The 7393-nt window shown below is 40.6% G+C and overlaps 1 protein-coding gene across 1 annotated transcript in view; it reads right to left on the reverse strand.

Annotated features, from left to right (window-relative positions):
• The window catches only part of PDE1C (phosphodiesterase 1C), a 268202-nt gene extending 262596 nt beyond the window's left edge, over nucleotides 1-5606 (reverse strand). The window contains exon 1 of the mRNA XM_075143038.1: nucleotides 5562-5606. The gene's annotated coding sequence lies outside the window, so the exon portion shown is untranslated. The remainder of the gene's footprint in view (nucleotides 1-5561) is intronic.
• Nucleotides 5607-7393: the final 1787 nt, after the last annotated feature.

Consider the following 7393-nt stretch of genomic DNA (forward strand, 5'->3'; position numbering starts at 1 on the left):
CCCATACTCATCTGTAAGTCTAGTTCCACTGACAAAGTACAACCAGCATCCTTCGGTCAGATCTCCCCCACACCTTTGGAGAAGAGAATACGTGACTTACATTTCATAAAGTTTAAGCATCTGTTTCATATTTTCAAAAATTTCCAAACAGCTTCTGAATAAATTAGGCACTTCTGAAAATCCCAGTGATACTCCCATACTGAACACCTGTGTCACATTCTAACTTTCAATTATTATAGAATATACATGAGTGAGTTAGCAGATCCCAAGAAGAGCAGTTAAGTACTGAAATACTAATTATTTTGGTTATAAGACTTCCCACAACAGAGGTGCAGCAACCATTAATCTTACTGGATTCCAAAGTAATAAGACGTACCAACTCTGCTGGTAGTCATTCTCCATGGGTTTTTTATCAATATGCAAAATGAAAAAAAAATTCTGACAAATAGCGTATTTCTAAAGTCAGCAACTGATTTTTATAAGAGACTGTAAAGGTAAAATTTTCAAATATTTTCCTGGCATTCAGACTTAATTGTCCAGCAGAGACAATTAAGAAACAAATAGTGGACCTAACACATATGGATTAAGGTTGACTTTTTGTAGCAGTACACACTAAGTACATAAGAGGAAACCAAACAGAAGAGCTGTTATCTCCTATCTCCTCGGAATATATCATGAGAAGCTACCCTGTTAGAAGCAGCAATATCTGCTGCTACAGACAGGTGATGGCAGCCTTATTTTGCTTTTGTCTTCAGTGTCTTCTTTTCACACAGCCCAAATGGTGCAAAGACAGATCAGCAAGAATCCTCATCTATCTTCCCCATTCCAAAATAATTTTTAGGGTATTTCCCAGCTAATCAGGAAAGCTCCATGCTTGTAGGCTTCTCTGCTCTTAATTGTCAGCAGCTATTTAATCTGTAAGGACCATATTTACCCAGATTTAGAGGTAGCCTTGTCATCCTATGCCGAGTTCTGTGCTACAATAGCTAGAAAAATTACTCCTCACACCAGGTAGTCCAAAGTAATGTCTACACAACACCTGCAGAAATAAATGCAACATCCATACATCTTTATCGTTCAAGGACTTGCAATGTTATGGCAATACCACTATTTCTGTTCTTTAGACCACCATGCAAATTTCCAAAAATTTCTTAATTTTACTTGAACAGATAAACATTTCTTTTCCCATTCGTGAGGGGAATTATAAAGGATATAAGAGTTTTATCTGACCATACAGGCCACCTGTGATAGAGCCAAAACTATTTTGACTCCTTGTTTTATGTTGAGAGGACCATTTCTTTTGCAAAAGTATGGCATACTCAGCATTGTTGGAACCAGACGTTTAAGTCTCTGTTAAGACATGGTCAACAAAGAAAAATAAGTTGCCATACAGGCTGCACATTAAGACAGAAGAGCAGGACATCAACACTTGCAGAAAAAGCTGCTGTGCACTATTAAAATCATATTTTGTGGAAAAGAGGCTCTCTGAAGCCACTTTTAGAATTTTAAGATTTTCCCCTGCAATTACTCCAAGGAATCTGCTGAGCTTCCCAAATAACCATCTTCTCCCTATTTCCTCAGCTCTACCCTTTCTTTTATTCCACAAGCCGTCCAGCTTGTCAGGCGCAGGACAACTCCATGGTCCAGGAAAAAGACATATTAGCCTTTTTCTGCACTTACAAGTAGCTTGTTGTTTGCACTACCACTGAAAGCCAACAGTGACAGGTTAACTAACTGCCACTGAAAACCCTCACATCAAACCTTTTTTTTTTCTTTCTTTTTCTTTAAACAAAAACAGTGCAAAAAAACCCCAAGTATTTGTTTTAGAATATATAGGTTTTTTCCCTATGTTTGCCACACATACACCTATACCTTTTCCTCCAGCACGGATATCCATCCTGTGCAGCTTTCCCCTATGATTAGATCTAGACTGTAGACCAGGATCTACTTGGCTCTTCTGAAGATCAACAGCAGCAAATCAGCCAACTGATGTGAATTAACCAACTTCACTAGAGCAATGAAATGCCCACCTGTCCTAATCAGTGTTCAGCCTGCCCACAGCTATGCTCAGGTGAAGGGCATTTGGCAAATGATTTTTTTATTTAACCAGTCTGCCTGAACAGACACCAGCCAGGAGCTTCCAGCTGCCTGAAATGCTGAAAGCCTGATGAACTTAAATTCCCACAGCTACAACTGTTCAAAGACTGATGGCACAGTGGTACTTGTAGCAAGATGACATAGTGAGATACCAGGCATATTAACTGCTGCTAAAGGGAGTAGTAACTTCTTAAATTCAAAGTCTCCTAAATTGACTGGAATTTGACATTTAAGAGTACAGGAGATTGGGTAGCCCTAGCATTGGAATGAATAACACTTAATTTTAATTTCAAATCCTTGTGAATAAGTGTAAACTTTTGCAAAAATGCTTCTACCTCATTTTATTGTACCCTGTCAAACATGATTATAGCGGAGCTAGAGGCAAAAGCAAACTAGATTTAGGTGTTATAATTTAAAAAGCAGAACTCTGCTTAAAGAATCTGCGGGTGGGTGTTCAAATACTTTAATATAGCCTGAAAACATTGTTACACAGCAAGTCTAGCTACCTGGATCACCGATAACCACACAACTATCATTCCCACTGCCTCACTTACCACCACCACCAGCAGCCTTTCCTTCTTCTTTGTTCCTGAACTAAAGAGGAAACAGCTACATGCTCCAGAGAGCTGCGGACAACAGTCAGGATGGACAAGGCTCATATGGGTTTCTGTAGGTTATCTTCTGTTTGGTTGCGTGCACAGAAAGTTAGATCAGGTAAATAAGGTCAGTCAAAATGAGTATGGTTTGTTAAATGTTCAATGACAGCCCAACTGTGATCTCACTGAAACCTCTGAAGGTTTTACTCTTGACCTCAAATGGGCAGCTGTTACAGAGCAATAGAAATCCTGTTCTCTGTTGTGAAGTTAGTAATTGCCTTTGAATTAATCATTTGAGTGAATGTGAAAGGCATGATCCAGGAAGATACCCAGTCTCTGGTTTATGACTCAGACACAAGGATAACGACGATAATCCTCTACGTCTTCAGTTATTGCTTGAATCCTGCCCTCAAATCCTGCAGCTTTTTCTGCCATTCAGTCAGGATGTTTTTGAATGTTTGATCTGCACTCCACTGTTTGTTCAATGAAACATGGTATGGTAGAGTAGGTTATAGTACTCTCAGCATAAATTTGGGCATCATCCATTTAACTCACTCATTTAGCACAGCACAGCACATGCCACAGACATTCCCCTCCTTTCCATAACACAGTTCCCATTCTAATTTTCCTTCCCATTCCCACAGAGTTGTGACCTTATACTGCTCATGGCCACACAGTCATCATTAACGATACCTATGAGAAGCTAGCTGGATCATGAAATCCTCAACCTGACTTCCAGATCATTAAATTTAACTACTAACAGTGAAGGTCTGGTTTACACTTTGAATTATCTTCCTTCATCCCTATATTATGCCTCTGTGACTATTTCCCAGCCAGGTTTATCTAAGTGTTCCTCTCTGCATTGCATTTCTGTTACTGTCGAATAGCCTGCAGCCTTGATCTCACCTCCACACTTAATCCCATGCAGCACTGGGTCATACGATGAGGCCTTATAAGGGAGTATACTGTGCTTTCATTCAGCTGATAGCCACCCGCCGGTCTGTTCTCTTCCATGTAATGGCAGCCACCCCTAACTCTGCAAATAAGGCTTGGCTGCCTGGTTGACAGCCAAGATTAAAGCAGGAACAGAACCTGATTGTTCCTGGGTCTCAGGCCTGCACCCTACACACAGTCACCAAAAATCAAGTTCTTATGAATGTCAGAATCAGAACTGAAATGCCAGCTCAGTTCCAAATGTCATGACATTATGCTTGACCTACTTGTAAGGCAATATTGCAGCATGAAGTCCTCGTAACCCAAATATCCAGGAAAAAACAGTACTTGGGCTGCATCTTCTAACTCTAGTATTCAGGAACCATAATGGACAAAAAGCAGAGTGATAAAGAACTTGAAAATGTTTGCATTTACATTCACATTTCTCTCCTCTGTGATTTCCTTTGCCATATGCATTTTCAGGGTTGACCAGTCAGGACTGCAATATAGCCCCTTTTTAAGCTTTACTATCTACAATGTGAAGGAAAATAAATAAACTCTAAATCAGGAATAAGGAATGCCAGTACAATTTTCTCTCAGTCCTGTTCAATCTGCTCCATCACCTTGTAAGTCACTACATGCAACAGATTTCATAGCCACAGCAGTTCCTTCTACATCATGCACCTTAGCTACCTATGTGAGGTATGGCATGCTCAGAGTGCCATCCTGTGACTCTGTGAAATACTGCACCATAGATGTAAATTCTTTTGATGTTTTGATCTGCACCACCCATGAAGATGGCAAATGCCATCTTCATGAGAAGGGGATTTTTCCCTGCTAAGGGACCATGAAACTGCATGCATTACGAACAGGATTTCCTATCTTCCTCCTCATTCCTACGTGTTTTGTCATGTGTTTTTTTAATAGAATCATAGAATCATTAAGATTGGAAAAGGCCTCTAAGATCATCGAGTCCAACCATCAACCCAACACCACCATACCCACTAAACCATGTCCCTAAGCACCTCATCTACACGTCTTTTAAATACTTCCAGGGATGGTGACTCAACCACTTCCCTGGGCAGCCTGTTCCAAGGCCTGACCACTCTTTCAGTAAAGAAATTTTTCCTAGTGTCTAGTTAAACCTCCCTTGGCGCAACTTGAGGCCATTTTCTCTTGTCCTATCACCAGTTACTTGGGAGAAGAGACTACACCCACCTCACTACAACCTCCTTTCAGGTAGTTGTAGAGCACGATGAGGTCTCCTCTCAGCCTCCTCTTCTCCAGACTAAACAACCCCAGTTCCCTCAGCCAACCCTCATAAGATTTGTTCTCCAGACCCTTCACCCAGGTTCGTTGCCCTTCTCTGGACACGCTCCAGCACCTCAATGTCCTTCTTGTAGTGAAATAATTCATAATTCATAATTCATATGCTCAAAGTCATGGTCAGTTGGTGCTACATTACCAGATGCATCCCTTTGTTTTGTTCAAACTTGGGTCACTTATTTCAAATCCCAAGCCATACCTTTAGTTCCTAACCTTGCTGTGAGAAGCAAAAGGTGATGGAGGAGCTATCAGTAAGGTTTAATTACATTTTTTGTACGCTGTTTCTAAGGCTTGACCCAAATCTCTTTGTAGCCACTGTAGTCAACTTCAGCTGGCTTTGTGACACTTACATTGTTATAACCTTTTGTGCTTGAAACAATAGTAAGGCCACAAAGCCTTCCATTCTTTTAAATTTGCATCAACTCTGTTCAACAAGACTGAATTTCTCTAAGTGACTTTTCCAACTAAGTACTATGTTCCTCAGTTTAGTACTGTAAATGAACTGTAATAACAGGGCAGACATAATATGAGATTAAAAGACTTATTAAATGTGTGTATTTCTACAGTAGATATAGAAATCAAACAGTTAAAATAAAAAAGGCTACTTACGGGCAAATCGTGAAAGTGGTCGTGCATTTTTGTCACCTGTCTCGTTTGCAACTGAAAGGAGAAAATAGAGAAAAGCATTCAAATTTAAATGTTACATTAAGATTAATGATAATAGCAATTCTCATGTGTATAAGGGGGAGAAAACTGTTCACAGTAACAGCAGTTGGATATATACGCATAGATATATAATACTTTTTTAATGCCACCAATATATAATTTTGCATGTTCATTTGTCTGTCTGGTTCAGTTTGGCTTTCAGAGTCAAAAGGGCACACCACAGGCACCTGCAAACATTGTCTTGTCCCACATAATAATTGAGTTGTGTAATTGCCCAACATTCAAGCACTAGCCATTAATAGTACACTGCAATATATATGATCGCAGTCATCCTTACAAAGTCTATTTTGTATTGGACTTTTTCCAAGTCTTAAATAAAATGTCATTTTTTCCATTTGCATTAATGAGTATGGTAAGAAAAAAGTAAGATTATTCCACCTATATAAGGAAATGCACTAGCAATTCTGGAAGCCTAGAGGATCATTTAATTGCAAATTAAATGAAATTTAAGAATCCGTGCAAAGGAATCCTCTGACATTTGGAACTGCATATACATATCACCTAGGATAAAAACACCACCATAAAAATTCTGCTTTTTTCTGCCTCAGATTCATACTGGCATAGCTCTCAAGATTTCTGTGACCCAGCCAGTATGCAGTTAGTCAAGAGCATAAACGACTCTTTGGGGTTCTTACAATATTAAACTACAGCTGAAAAAAAAGGAGAGTTATCAAGGAGAGGAATTACCATCCATGACACTTTATTTTTTTTAGCTAGAACAATCACGAGGAACAGCATTGATGGGCACATAGGGAGGAAAGTATATTATAAGTGCACACAGAAACCTTGCCAATTCTTTGCTTTCTTTAAAAATGCTGTTTTCTAGAGACAAGACCAACCAAGCTAAGAAATCCCACAAAAGGATGCAAAATATGACCAGAACTGAGACTCACAGGTTCCTAGCAAGACAATGTCAGCTAAACTATAATGGACATTTTGGAGCCAGAAAAGTCTTTTGATGAAATTTAATTCTTCTGACAAGTCTTAAGGATGTCAGTTTAAGCTTAGCTTTATTTAAGACCCACATCCAGTGTCACTCCAGCTTTCCCTACGTGCCCTCCAATCTTTACCTGTTGATTAAGGTGGCTCCAGCACTCCTCGTAGTGAACAGAGGGACTCTTTAACAAATCACTGCCTCATTTTGCTCCCGTTAGCCAGTAGATGGTGCCCTTAAAACACTGGTGCCTCTCTATCAGCCTGGGGAACTCGCCAGGCTAGCGGAGCGGGGGCCCTGAGGTCTCCCAGGTCCTACAAGACACCCTTCCTTGGCTTGAGTCCATCACAGGTACCTGCAGCGCAAACCCCAACCAAATAAGCCCTCCCGGGACATCGCGTGCAGAGACTCCGGAGTGACTGTGCAGTTAGGCAGGTTCAGAGCAGTTCATAGTTTCAGAGTCAAAGCTGGCTCTGCTTGATGTGATGGCATGGTGAAGGAGAGGCAGCAGCATCCTCCATGGGGCTGGGATCAAAAGACTTGGACTTGGTGAGATCAAAAACCGTGCCAGAAAACACTGCTAGAGCCAATATGTAAAGGTGAAGCAGCCAGGCTTTGTCTTTAACTCAGTAATGATGCCTTGCATGGGGTAGGCTGAGAGATCGCCTGCCGGACTGGTCCCTTCTGGGGTCCTAGGTATCTCTCCGTATTGCAGCAGAGCCCAAGCAAATTCATAACATGCACTGATGTCTAAGTTGGAACATCAAGTGAACTACTAGGT

The sequence above is a fragment of the Calonectris borealis genome, chromosome 2 (genome assembly GCF_964195595.1).
Source record: "Calonectris borealis chromosome 2, bCalBor7.hap1.2, whole genome shotgun sequence".
Classification (NCBI taxonomy): Eukaryota; Metazoa; Chordata; class Aves; order Procellariiformes; family Procellariidae; genus Calonectris; species Calonectris borealis.